This window comes from Balaenoptera musculus, chromosome 8 (genome assembly GCF_009873245.2).
Source record: "Balaenoptera musculus isolate JJ_BM4_2016_0621 chromosome 8, mBalMus1.pri.v3, whole genome shotgun sequence".
In the NCBI taxonomy this organism is placed as follows: domain Eukaryota; kingdom Metazoa; phylum Chordata; class Mammalia; order Artiodactyla; family Balaenopteridae; genus Balaenoptera; species Balaenoptera musculus.
The window spans coordinates 57,279,641-57,294,886 of record NC_045792.1 but is presented as its reverse complement, the minus strand read 5'-3'; positions in this window follow the sequence as shown (position 1 = coordinate 57,294,886).

The window sequence follows — 15,246 nt, the reverse complement described above, 5'->3', positions numbered from 1 at the left end:
AATACTGGTACATTAATTGTAACAAATGTACTAATGTAAGATATTAATAGAGGAAACTGGGGATGGGGAGAAGTATATGCAGACTTTCTGTACCGTCTGCTCAATTTTTCTGTAAATCTAAAACTTTAAAAAAATAAGATCTATTAATAAAAGATAAATAAAGGTTAAGAATTATCAAATTAGAGAATTTATAATCCACACCTTACCATACTTCAGCCACAACTCACCATACGATGGGACAGCATTCGAAAAAGTAATCCTTGACCTTGAAAAGGACACTTTTAAAAACTGGTATCAAAAATAGTTCCAAGTTAATAATAAAAAATAAGTCCTTAAATTTGTGTATAGAGCCTTACCATTCACAAAACACACTTATGTACATTTTCTCATTATTAGAGGGTTATTGTTTACTTAGCTGTAGAAATGGCAGGATCAAACAAGTGCCTTCTCAAACCCAGGGATGAATTGCTGAATGAACTAGAATAAATTAAGGGGAGGAAAAGAGATTCTTAAATTTTCATTTATTCTGGCCTATCAAGACAACAGCTATAACCCCAAATCTCCTTCTCTATTAAAATTTACTAACTTCTACTTCCTCTCAGCCAAGCAGCAGAAAGATTTTAGATCATGCATCTAAAATGAAATGGTAGAAACCTGAGTTGTGACATGGATGTTTGATTTTTCTTTTTTAATACTTGAGTTTAAAAGTAGCTTGTCAGGTCTGATAAGGCTCGCCCCAACAGTAACCCAGAACCCTAGTACACACAAAGAGCAGCCAATACCAAGACAATATTTAAGAAGAAAAGCTCTGCAAACAAAAATGAGTGGCTATTTTTTTCTTTCTGATGGGTACCAGGTTTTCATTATGTTTCCTGAAATAGCTTTAAAGTAACATCTGAGGCTTGGAACTATAATTACTTTGTACTTCCTCCAGAACTTTATGAATCAATTCTTCCCTGCTGCTTTGGTCTCTGTAATCACCTAGGTAGGTGAGGCTATTCCTATCATTTTGAAGAGCGATGTGATATAATCCACCTCTTACCTCAGGTGTTTTTAATGTTTTAACTTAGCATTTTGCGTTGATACATATAAGGCCTCATTCTCCTCTGAAGCCAAAATCATATTTATCAAGTGCTCTGTGTAAGTCATATGTTTTATCTTTAGAGATCTTATGGTCTAAAAGTTACATATTATGTGCTATGGGGTTCATCAAACGGAGAAATTACTTGGGAGAAGGAGGAATTAAAGAGGCCTTTTTCAAGGGTGCTTTCACCAGCACTTTCACTTCAATGATTTCTCTTAATCTTGAACACGTGCACCTCCCTCCCTCGTCCCAATTCCTACTCATTCTTTAGGTATCATCTTTAAAAAGTCCTCAAAAAGACCTCTCTGTCTGCTTGCATTCCACCAAAGAGTGTAAGTACTCCTGCCTGTCCTCCCATTGTACCCTATTCTTCCCCATCACTTAATTGTTTTTGTTAATTGTCAGTCTTCCCCACCTGACTATAAGCTTCATGAGATCAAAACTCATGTCTTGTATTCCCAGCACTTGCAGAGTGCTTGCTCCACAGCAAGCATGCAACAGATATTTGCTGAGTAAATGAAATAAATGAGAGAGATTATTTTTAGTTTTCTTCAAAAGGTGAATGGGATTTGGGCATGTGGAGATGGAAGGGCAAGAGCGTTTTGGAGAAAGAGAACGTCACTTAAAATCATGTGATGTAAATTGATACTGCATTCCTTTACAACACTTGTGAAAAAGATGCCCAGATCAGATCTCATAACTAAAAACTGGGGACAATGGAAGAGGACAGCTTTGGCAGCTCCAAAGGGAAAGTACCTAGAGCTGTTTTTTTGATCAGTTTAAAAGGGATTGTTAATTTGAAGCCCATGAGTATGAGCAGGAATCTAACACACAGAAATTGTAATATAATTACAGCTTGACTTTCTGCCCCAGAGACAAAAAAACTTCTTGAGGGAGGACTGAGATTTCATCTTATTCCCTGTGACAGATACTATTTGTTGCCTATCCAACAACAAACACACACACACACACACACACACACACAATTCCCACAATATATATTGGAGATGACAGATACTGTTCCAGCTTCCCTTCAGCTAAGCTATAGGCACCTAACTTGATCTGAGCCAGTGGGATACAAAGGAAATGTCCCAGAGACTGCTGAGATAAATTTTCTTCCTTGATGAGAAGAGATAGATGAGGGAAAACTGCCATTTTTCTGCCATTGGATATGGTTATATAAGGACATGATATCTAGAGCAAAGACATCTTGTGAACATTAACATATAATCCTGAAGAAAAAAGCCAGCCACTGATGATGGCTAAGCAAAAAGCTAAAAGGCCTCATTGGGCCACTGTACCAACCCTGGAACTGGACTTCCTCTGGATTTCTTTTTAGCAAGATAATAAATGTCTTTATATGTATTAATGTCTTCATAATATGTCTTTTTTTTTTTATGGCTGTGTTGGGTCTTCGTTTCTGTGCGAGGGCTTTCTCTAGTTGCGGCAAGTGGGGGCCACTCTTCATCGCGGTGCGTGGGCCTCTCACTATCACGGCCTCTCTTGTTGCGGAGCACAGGCTCCAGATGTGCAGGCTCAGCAATTGTGGCTCACGGGCCTAGTCGCTCCGCGGCATGTGGGATCTTCCCAGACCAGGGCTCAAACCCTTGTCCCCTGCATTGGCAGGCAGACTCCCAACCACTGCGCCACCAGGGAAGCCCCCATAATATATTTTGTCATTGTTACTTGCAGCTGAAAGCATCTGACATTCTCATCTTTAGATCCCTTAAAACACCTCACACAACTCCTTGAACATTAGGCACTCGATACTGTGTGTGTGTGCTTTGTGTGTGTGTGTGTGTATGTATATATACGTGTGTGTGTGTATATATATATATGTATATATATATAAAATACAGTAGTGGTTACCAAACTGTAATGTCTATTTCTGTTTACTGCCCCCTAAAAAGGATTTATTACTCTTGGAGAGGCAGGAAATCAATAAAAGGAGAAAAACTGCCTAGGTAAAAGGACTGAAATCATATTGCTCATATCTGAAACAAATAATAGCTCTGGTAGGAATTCAAATTCCATCAAATGTGAAGCCCTTCTAACCTACTCTGCAAGTTATTAGAATCATTGCTACTAAAAATAATAGTGGGTCAATATACAAAGCATAAAAATGACAAATGCCCAATAATTCAAGGTGACCAGTTAAATAAGCACAATTAACACAAGGTATGTTTAAGCAAGTCTCATTTCAAAAAGACTACAATTAAAAAAAAAAAAAAAAAGACATACGAGGCCTCATGTCAAAACCTGTTTTCCAAATACCTTGACCTTCAAGGATGTGCCATGGTAGAAGTATAAATGTTATTCAGTCAAGGTGGAGGAGAAGGCAGTTAGAACTTCAATGGAATTGTTCTACCTATGATTATGACCAGTTTATAAGCTATGTCACAAGATATCTTTGCTGCAGAGTAATCTATAAAATCTATTTTTGATAATTCCATTTTGTTCCATTCATGTGAATCATGGTCCTTGTTATGAATAATGTGATTTCTCAGAGCCTTAGATGTGAGGTGTTACTTCTAGGTTTTGAAACTGCAGTGGGAGAAGAGGTTGCTTCTTTTTGTGTAGGTCCAGAATGTGTAATATCTGACACATTGCTGGAACTCTCCTCTCCCCACACTCTATCCCCCACAAATAATAAAGTCTCCTCTAAGATGTGCCGGAGAATGAATCACTCCACTTGCTACTAAGAGATAATCTCTCTCACAGTAGAAGAGAACAACTGCTTCTACTGCTGTTTATGTAAAGAACAGAGCATCTTAGGACAGAAAAATGAGACCAATACTGTTTGCAATGAAATGCCAACAGACTGTACAGCCAAACTGTAACTTGCCTAAGATGCTAAGAGAAACCATCTCTTAGTGAACGTTTCTTCAGATTTTTGAATTTTAAATAAAAATCAAAAGATATCTAAATCATTATGGTAGCTTATAGCTGAAACTATCCAGTGAGATAATAAGCTGCAATGCCATTCAGAAAAATTGAACAAACTTCCAATTTTAGGATGGTAGATTAAAGGAGTTTCTGCCTCCTTCCTTTTCTGAAATTGTTCCAAAACAAGAAGAAAAAGTAAAAACGCAAACTCTGGCTTTGACATCTCTAACCCAGACCCGTAATATTTTAAGTTGGGTGACAAAGATAGAGCAATGGTAACTGACTAAACAGAGGATAGAAAGTGCTTACTGAAGGGGAAAGTAACAAGAAGCAAGTCAATCAGCCAAGCAGAACCCCAGAAAGGATCAGGAATGTGAAGTACCAGGTACCACAGAAGGTAGGGAAGAGAAAAGGGGCCCAAAACAAGGGAATTGTATCAAAGACTATATAAACAGTAGTTATAAACCTATTCCCATCTTTGGAGGAATGGCACATAAGAGGCTCTAGGCTCATAAACCAGGCATAGTAGACTACTAGGGTGAGGTGCTGTCAGAAGATATGGGGATTGATAACCAATGGTCTCTCTCCAAGCACCTTTCATAACACTGGCAGCATCTTATAAGCCTGAAAAAGAGATGGAAAGGTCCTTCTGTGTATAAGCTGAAACATCCCAGAGAAAGGACCTGTAAGTTCTGAATATAGAGGTAACTTCAATAAAAAAGCCAGTTCACCACCGAATCATCTATAATGAACCCTTCTAATCAAGAAATTCTACCCCTCACATTGAGCTTCCAATTACGTTGATGTTTCTCTTAAATCTGAACAAACTGTAAAAGTTTGCCATATATATGATAAAATCTCCAATATGAAATAAAGAAAAATAAAACAAATAAGCCAGCAAAAAGAAAGATAGATAGAAAAGAAAGTCTATGATAAAAGCTATTGCATTTTTCATTTTATTTATTTATTTATTTATTTTTGGCTGCATTGGGTCTTTGTTGATGCATGCAAGCTTTCTCTAGTTGTGGAGAGCAGGTGCTACTCTTTGTTGTGGTGCGTGGACTTCTCATTGCAGTGGCTTCTCTTGTTGTGGAGCATGGGTTCTAGGCGTGCGGGCTTCAGTAGTTGTGGCACATGGGCTTAGTTGCTCCATGGCATGTGGGATCTTCCTGGACCAGGGCTTGAACCCGTGTCCCCTACATTGGCAGGCGGATTCTTAACCACTGTGCCACCAGGGAAGTCCCACTATTGCATTTTTGAAGGAAGAGCAAGATCCTATTTTAAAAAAAGAACACTGTTTCAAAACAGGCTTTCTTGGAAATTAAAATTATGATAGCCAAAGTTTAAAAATAAAATAGAATAATTGGAAGATAACATTAAGGAAATATTCCAGAAAGCATAGCAAAAAGCTAAGAGATGAACACTAGATAATTTGAGGAGTATATAAGATTACTCCAGGAGACTCATGCAAATAATAGAAATTATATATAGAGAGAACGAAGAAAACTTTAATGCAGAGATTATTATAAAATAAATTATATAAAATAAGTTCTCACACCTGGGAGACATGAGTTTCCAAATTGAAAGTGTATGTCAGAGGCCCAGCAAAAATAAAAGATCATTTCAGTTCACATCATCATGAAATTCCACATCAGAGACAAAAGAAGATCTTAAAAGTTCCCAGAAATTAAAACAGGACATATCAAAAGGATTAAAAACCAGAAAAGGGGGCTTCCCTGGTGGCGCAGTGGTTGAGAATCTGCCTGCCAATGCAGGGGACACGGGTTCGAGCCCTGGTCTGGGAAGATCCCACATGCCGCGGAGCGACTGGGCCCGTGAGCCACAACTACTGAGCCTGCACGTCTGGAGCCTGTGCTCCGCAACAAGAGAGGCCCGCACACCGCGATGAAGAGTGACCCCCGCTTGCTGCAACTAGAGAAAGCCCTCGCACAGAAATGAAGACCCAACACAGCTAAAATAAATAAATAAATAAATTTATTTAAAAAAAAAAAAAACCAGAAAAGGGAGACTTCCCTGATGGTCCAGTGGTGAAGAGTACATCTTCTGATGCAGGGGACGAGGGTTCGATCCCTGGTTGGGGAACTAGTATCCCCCATGCCTCGGGGTAACTAAACCTGCGTGCCACAACTGCTGAGCTTGTGCACCTCAAGTAGAGAGCCCACGTGCTGCAAACTACAGAGCCCACGCTCTCTGGAGCCCTTGCGCCACAATTAGAGAGAGAAAACTGCATGCCTCAACGAAGATCCCACATGCTGCAACTAACACATGGCACGGCCAAAAAAATAAAATAAATTTTAAAAAAACCAGAAATGGCATCAATGTTCTCAATAATAACATTGGAAATTGGGGAAAAAAACAAAGAAACTTCTAAGTGAAAAGATTTTCAGACTAGAATTCTATTCCCAGGCAAACTATCATTTAAATGTGCAGGTAGAGTAAAATATTTCCAGATATACAAGGTCTCAAAAATTCACTCTTTTCCAAAAAGCTATTGAAGAAGCCAAACAAGGAGTTAAACAAAAGAAAAGGAAGTTATAGATCTAGAAATAGTAGATCTTACACAGGAAAGAAGTAAAAGGTATTCCTAGGAAAAGCAAAAAAAGTCTAGAGAGTAACCAACCCAGACAGAGCAGAAGGATGTAGGTAAATTTAACCATACAGAAAATGGAGTTGAAGGAAAACTTGCCAACAAGTGCAAAAAAACTAGACAAATGAAAAATAGCATTTTAGCACTATTAGACTTTTAAAAACTATGCATATATACACTTGAATTAAACATAATTGAATTTTATAAATGGTGTTGGGAAAACTGGACAGTCACATGCAAAAAAATGAAACTAGACCACTATCGCACACCGTACACAAAAATCAACTCAAATAGATTAAAGACTTGAATGTAAGACTTGAAACAATAAAACTCCTAAAAGAAAACATAGGTAGTACTTTCTTTGACATTTGTCTTAGCAATATCTTTCTAGATGTGTCTACTCAGGCAAGGGAAACAAAAAAATAAACAAATGGGACTACATCAAACTAAAAAGCTTCTGCACAGCAAAAGAAACTATTAACAAAACAAAATGACAAGGACTTCCCTGGTGGCGCAGTGGTTAAGAATCTGCCTGCTAATGCAGGGGACACAGGTTCAATCCCTGGTCCAGGAAGATCCCACATGCCATGGAGCAACTAAGCCCATGCGCCACAACTACTGAGCCTGCGTGCTGCAACTACTGAAGTCTGCGCACCTAGAGCCCGTGCTCCGCAACAAGAGAAGCCACCGCAATGAGAAGCCCACGCACTGCAACAAAGAGTAGTCCCCGCTCACTGCAACTGGAGAAAGCCTGCATGCAGCAACGAAGACCCAACTCAGCCAAAACAAAACAAAACAAACACAAAGTGACAACCTACTGAATGGGAGAAGATATTTGCAAATGAAATACTCGATAAGGGGTTTATACCCAAAATATATAAAGAACTTATACAATTCAACAACAAAAAAACAAGCAACCCAATTTAAAAATGGGCAGAGGAGCTGAATAGACATTTTTCCAGAGAAGACAAACAGATGGCTAACTGGCACGGGAAAAGATGTTCAACAGCACTAATTATTAGGGAAATGCAAATGAAAACTACAATGAGATATCATCTCACAACTGTTAGAACGACTATTATCAAAAAGGCAAGATATAGCAAGTGTTGGTGAGGATGTGGAGAAATGGGAACCCTTATGCACAGTTGGGGGTAATGTAAATTGGTGCAGCTACTGTGGAAAACAGTATGGGGATTCCTCAAAAAATTAAGAATAGAACTATCCTATGATCCAACTGTCCCACCTCTGGGTATTTATCCAAAGAACATGAAAACACTAATTCAGAAAGATATATGGGGGGCTTCCCTGGTGGTGCAGTAAGAATCCACCTGCCAATGCAGGGGACACGGGTTCAAGCCCTGGTCCGGGAAGATCCCACATGCCGCGGAGCAACTAAGCCCGTGCGCCACAACTACTGAGCCTGCACTCTAGAGCCTGTGAGCCACAACTACTGAGCCTGCGTGCCACAACTACTGAAGCCCGCACGCCTAGAGCCTGTGCTCTGCAATGAAAGAAGCCACCACAATGAAGCCTGTGCACTGCAACAAAGAGTAGCCCCCGCTCGCCGCAACTAGAGAAAGCCCGCGCACAGCAATGAAGACCCAACACAGCCAAAAATAAATAAAAATAAAATAAATTAATTTAAAAAAAAAGATATATGCACTCCTTTGTTCATTGCAGCATTATTTACAATAGCCAAGGTATGGAAACAAGCTAAGTGCCCATCAATGGATGAATGGATAAAGAAGATGTAAGATATATATATTCATATATATATGTATATATATGAATACTACTCAACCATAAAAAAGATGAAATCTTGCCATTTGTGACAACATGGATAGACCTTGAGGGTATTATGGTAAGTGAAATAAGTCACATGGAGAAAGACAAATACTGTATGATTTCATTCATACATAGAATATTTTTTAAAAACTCAAAACAAAATAAATGAACAAACCAAAGCAGACAAAAACAAAGTCATAGATATAGAGAACAGAGTAGTGGTTACCAAAGGGGAAGGAGCAGAGGGCAAAATGGATAAAGGGAATCACCTTCTATGGTGACAGAGGAAATGCTCTGAGCACGCTGTGAGGTATACAGAAATAGAAATGTAATGCTGTACACTTGAAATTTATTTATTTATTTTTAAATTTTTATTGGAGTATAGTTGCTTTACAACGTTGTGTTAGTTTCTACTGTACAGCAAAGTGAATCAGCTATATGTATACACATATCCCCTCTTTTTTGGATTTCCTCTTTCCTTCTTTTTTGGATTTGAAATTTATATAATGTTATAAACCAATGCTCCCTCAATAAAAAATAAATCTAGGGACTTCCCTGGTAACGCAGTGGTTAAGAATCCACCTGCCAATGCAGGGGACACAGGTTTGAGCCCTGGTAGGGGAAGATCTCACATGCCGTGGAGCAACTAAGCCCATGTGCCACAACTACTGAGCCTGCGCCCTAGAGCCTGCGAGCCACAACTACTGAGCCCGCATGCCACAACTACTGAAGCCTGCGTGCCTATAGCCCGTGCTCCGCAGCAAGAGAAGCCACCGCAATGAGAAACCTGTGCACCACAACGAAGAGTAGCCCCCGCTTGCCACAACTAGAAAAGCCCGCGCAGCAACAAAGACCCAACACAGACAAAAATAAATAAATAAATAAAATTTTTAAAAAATCTAAAAAACTCTCAAAATTAAAAAATGTAATTGAATTTTTTAAAGTACTGAGGTGCTTCATGCCAGACCACAATGATCTTTCCTCCTCCACGACTCCTTTAATTCTTATAGTTTGCACCAGTCCTTCATTAAGCATTAACCACATGCTACCTTCTATTGTTATTAAACTTCTTTTAGAAAACTAAATATTTTTGAGTATTTATTAAACACCCTAATTTATTTATACTTCATAATAGCACTATGACGTAGATATTATTATCTTCATTTAAAGTTTAGGGAATAAGGGAATCAGTCACAGAGCCAACAAGAGATGGGAATCACTTAAATCAGGATATTTACTGTTATCCTTGACCTTTTCTTCTTCCGTATCATTCATATGTAATCAGTCATCAAACCCTGTGAAAGCTATCTCTTTAACATCTCTCTGTTACAATTAGCTCCATTTTCACCGTTACCACTATTAAGATAATCTGAATGAATGTATGCCTTAATACTCCTACCACAGGCCCATTTCAGCATGGCACCACAGTCCAAAGAAACACAAAAATGTCACTCTCTCCACTCCACAATGTTCTCCAATAGAGAGTCTCATTACACCTACAGTCAAAATCAATCTGAGTAGTTTGTCAAAAATAAAGATTATGGAACTCCAAGCTGAAACTACTGAGTCAAAACTTCTGAAGGTGTGGCCTAGGAAACTGATTTTTAACAGGTGTAACAAGTGGACTTTTATGCACCCTAAGTTTGAGAATCAGTATGCTACTCCATACTTTCTTTGTGTCCTAGTTTGTCAATTAGATCATAAGCTATCCAAGGTAGGGTTGTACCTTATGTGTATAACGTACCTCCAGGGTCTTATAGGTATTTGATGCTCAGAAATATAGGTATTTTGGTACATCAGAGTTACATCATGGTGCACTGTGTTTATGACAAGTGTGAAATCTCAGCTGAATCTTGGCATACAGGCAGAATTTGAATAGATGGAAAGGGAGGAGAAAAAGGTAAAAGTACTGAAACTAGTATAAATAATATCATAATAACTACAAAGAACCAGCGTCAATATATATCTTCAAGTCTCCTGAATATAATTGCCATTAGAATTCTCCCCTGGGGCTAAAAAATGCCAGCATTGAGTGGTAGAATCAGCCTGAAAATTCTCATTATTTTCATCAGTAGAAGCAAGAAGTTTCCATACAGCACTGACCCTAAAATATGTCTTCCTGGCTTCACCTGACATGGCTATTATTGTTTTTGTTGCCTAGATCTGAGACTATCAAGGTTAGTGTGCAAAGGGTCTTTTCAGAGGAGGTTTGTAAGAACATCTACGTTACAGCTGGAGTCCAACACAGACAACAGAGATGACAACAGGGTCGACATGTGCTCTTTGTCCACACTCCACTGTAGTCTAACAAGAAAAAAAAAGCCACATAGGTTGTTTTCTATGTTATCTGTTTACTAAAATTATCGGTTAAGATTCTTTCAACTGGAAGAAATAGAAAACTCAACCCTAAATAGTTTAAATAGTAGGGCAAGTCACATAAAGAAGTCCCAAGTTAGGGCACCTTCAGAGCTGGTTAATTTCCATCCAGCAACGTCGGCAAAGACCACCTTCTTCTGTCTTTCTGTTCTGCTTTCCTCAGTTTATTGACTTTGCCCTTAGATACTAGCATCCCCAGTATTCACAAGATGGCTGTCATAGTTCAAGTTGACACTTCTAGACACTATAAAGTCCAAAGAAAGAAGATGCCTCGCTGCATCTCTTTTTTTCTTTTTTCTGTTTTGGCCCTGCTGTGCGGCTTGTGGGATCTTAGTTCCCTGACCAGGGATTGAACCCGGGCCCTGGGCAGTGAGAGTGCAGAGTCCTAACCACTGGGCCGCTAGGGAATTCCCCAATGTATCTCTATTTATAAGTGAAAAACTTTCCCCAGAATCTCCCCAGCAGATTCCCCATTACATCTTTTTTTTTTTAAACATCTTTATTGGAGTATAATTGCTTTACAATGGTGTGTTAGTTTCTGCTTTATAACAAAGTGAATCAGCTATACATATACATATATCCCCATATCTCCTCCCTCTTGCGTCTCCCTCCCTGCCACCCTCCCTATCCCACCCCTCTAGGTGGTCACAAAGCACCGAGCTGATCTCCCTGTGCTATGCGGCTGCTTCCCACTAGCTATCTATTTTACATTGAGTAGTGTATATATGTCCATGCCGCTGTCTCACTTCGTCCCAGCTTACCCTTCCCCCTCCCCATGTCCTCAAGTCCATTCTCTGGTAGGTCTGTGTCTTTATTCCCGTCCTGCCCCTAGGTTCTTCATGATCTAGGTTCTTCATTTTTTTTTTTTTTTTTTTTTAGATTCCATATATATGTGTTAGCATACGGTATTTGTTTTTCTCTTTCTGACTTACTTCACTCTGTATGACAGACTCTAGGTCCATCCACCTCACTACAAATAACTCAATTTCTTTTCTTTTTTAGCTGAGTAATATTCCATTGTATATATGTGCCACATCTTCTTTATCCATTCATCTGTTGATGGACACTTAGGTTGCCTCCATGTCCTGGCTATTGTAAATAGAGCTGCAATGAACACTGTGGTACATGACTCTTTTTTTTTTTTTTTTTTTTAATAAATTTATTTATTTATTTATTTTAGCTGTGTTGGGTCTTCGTTTCTGTGCGAGGGCTTTCTCCAGTTGTGGCAAGTGGGGGCCACTCTTCATCACGGTGCGCGGGCCTCTCACTATCGCGGCCTCTCTTGTTGCAGAGCACAGGCTCCAGACGCGCAGGCTCAGTAGCTGTGGCTCACGGGCCCAGTTGCTCCGCGGCATGTGGGATCTTCCCAGACCAGGGCTCGAACCCGTGTCCCCTGCATTGGCAGGCAGATTCTCAACCACTGCGCCACCAGGGAAGCCCTACATGACTCTTTTTGAATTATGGTTTTCTCAGGGTATATGCCCAGTAGCGGGATTGCTGGGTCGTATGGTAGTTCTATTTGTAGTTTTTTAAGGAACCTCCATACTGTTCTCCATAGTGGCTGTATCAATTTACATTCCCACCAACAGTGCAAGAGGGTTCCCTTTTCTCCACACCCTCTCCAGCATTTATTGTTTGTAGATTTTTTGATGATGGCCATTCTGACTGGTGTGAGATGATATCTCACTGTAGTTTTGATTTGCATTTCTCTAATGATTAATGGTATTGAGCATTCTTTCACGTGTTTGTTGGCAATCTGTATATCTTCTTTGCTCATTACATCTTACTGGCAAGAACTTCTTCATATAGCCATCCTAAATCTGTCACTGGCAAGAGAAATAGGATTTCTATGCTAAATACAAAAGTGTATGGCTGTGTGGAGGGAGATGGGTTATTACAAAAAAATTACAATTTTGTGATAAGGAAGAAAAGATGGAAAAGGACATTTGGTAGTCCACCACCAATGTACACTACACTAACACACCAGTCCAGTTTCAAGTATGTTCTGCCCTGATACATTCATTTATTCATTCTACAATACTTTTACCTACTTTATACCAAGCACTGTGCTTTCCTACTGGAAAGACAAAGCAGAAAAAGATTTGGTCCCTGCTCTTGAGTTTATATCAATCTCCTGGTGAGACACATATGTAAAAATGTAAGCTAGAATGAAGTAATAGAGTTGCAGGTACATTAAAATTCTATTTTGCTTACAAGATCTGACAAGAAGAGTAAATTATTGTCTATAGACTTCAGCGATCATATGTATATTTCATATTTCATCCAGCACTTTGATACTTAATACAATATAGGTGAATCTTAATTTCCTCCTCCAAGAGGAACAGGATTTATCTGCTAATTTGATGAGTTTTCTATTTGCATTTTATTATACCGAGAGCCCAAGAGAAGAACCACTGTTGATGATAAGTAGTTTTACTATACTATACTATACCAGAATGGAGCTCAGGGCACAAGTCTGAGCTGGAAATAGAAATTTTGGAGTCATCGGCTTACAGATGGCAGTTGTAGCCATGAGGATTAATGTAATCAATTAAGTAGGTGTAGGCTGAAAGGCCAGGACAGAACTCGATGGAACAGCAATAGTTAAAGTAAGGCAGGGGGGCTTCCCTGGTGGCACAGTGGTTAAGAATCCACCTGCCAATGCAGGGGACACGGGCTCAATCCCTGGTCCGGGAAGATCCCACATGCCGTGGAGCAGCTAAGCCCGTGTGCCACAACTACTGAGCCTGTGCTCTAGAGCCCAGGAGCCACAACTACTGAGCCCGCATGCCACAACTACTGAAGCCCGCGTGCCTAGAGCCGGTGCTCCTCAGCAAGAGAAGCCACCGCAATGAGAAGCCCGCACACCGCAGCGAACAGTAGCCCTGCTCACTGCAACTAGAGAAAGTCCGCACGCAGCAACAAAGACCCAATGCAGCTATAAATAAATAAGTAAATAAATAAATAAATAAATAAATAAATTTAAAGTAAGGCAGGGACTTCCTGGGTGGTCCAGTGCCTCAGACTCCGCGCTCTCAGTGCAGGGGGCTGGGGTTCAATTCCTGGTCGGGGGAAACAGATCCCTCATACCGTGACAAAGATCCCGCACGCGGCAAGGAAGATCCTGCGTGCCGCAACTAAGACCCGGTGCAACCAAATACATAAATAAATAAATATTTTAAAAAATACTAAAGCCTGGCAGAGAAAGTAATCTGTGAAGAATTATCAAAAAGTTAGGAGAGAAACCAGGAGAAAGTGATGGCCAGAAAGAAGGGAAGAGAAAGTTTCAAAAGGAAAGGTATGGTCAGTAGGGCCAAATGTATTCAGAGCAGTTAGGTAAGTTGTGGACTGAAAATCATTCATTGAATCTGTTCTCAAAAGGTGAGTGAATGCAAATGGGCACAGGGCTCTTTCCAAGGCAATAGAAATGTTTTCAGATTTGATTGTGGTGATGATTGTACAATGTTGTAAATTTAATAAAAATCACTGAATTATAATTAAGCCACTTAAAATGAGTGACTTTATCATATGTAAATTATATCTCAATAAAGTTTTCCTTTTTTAAAAGGTCACTGTCCTGAGTCAAAGAAGTTTCAATGGAGAGAGGAGGACAGAAGCCACGCTTGGGTTTAAGAGGAAATGGGAGACTAAGAAATGGAGGGGAAAAAAAAAGAAATGCAGGCAAGAAGTGAAGACTCTTTAATCTAAGGAATTTTGTTCTGAAGAGAAGGAAAGAAAAAAGAAGGTAGCAAATAAAGAAGTGGCGCATACAAGGTCAAGAAAGGCAGGAAGATAGTGAGTTTAGTTTTACACATATTTCATTGAAGTAAGAATCCAATAGCTAGAGGTAGATAATTATTATTTACTGTTTTAGAAGTAGGAATTGCCATGCAAGGTTCCACAGTAGGTGGACATAGGATTGAAGCTGGAAAGGGAACAACACACAGCAGATACATGTCCCCTCTCTGGTCTCCAGGCAAACTCCTTTTCCCATAATTACTGAGCTCAGAGAATATTTGTAGCGCTTATTCATCTCTATCAGCTTCTAGGCATATAAACATCAACTGATCCTTTAGTATACTATATAGTGAAGAAAATCTCTCCACTCTCCCCATTCCAGTTCTTCATTATCAGGAAATGTTTCCTTGTATTTAACTCGGATCTCTCTTTTAAAAATTGAGTGCTTTAAAACTCTTCATTTAAGAAAAATGTTGCATGCAGTTGTGCTTTCTGTTGTTAGTGTTTACAAGATCACCAGATATCCTACAAAAATATTGGGTCACATCTCCAACCTCTCTAGCCTTGGTTTCTCCATCAGAATTAAATTAAATGATGTCTGTAAAGCATGTAGCATAGTGCCTGCACAGAGAAAGAACTCAATAAATAGTTATCATTTGGAGGGAAAGATGCAAAAAAAAAATGTTTATATAGAGATGTTACTCTTTTCCCCTTGGGATAACATCCCTTTTGTATTATTTGATAGAAAACTTAACATTAGTATCTGAAC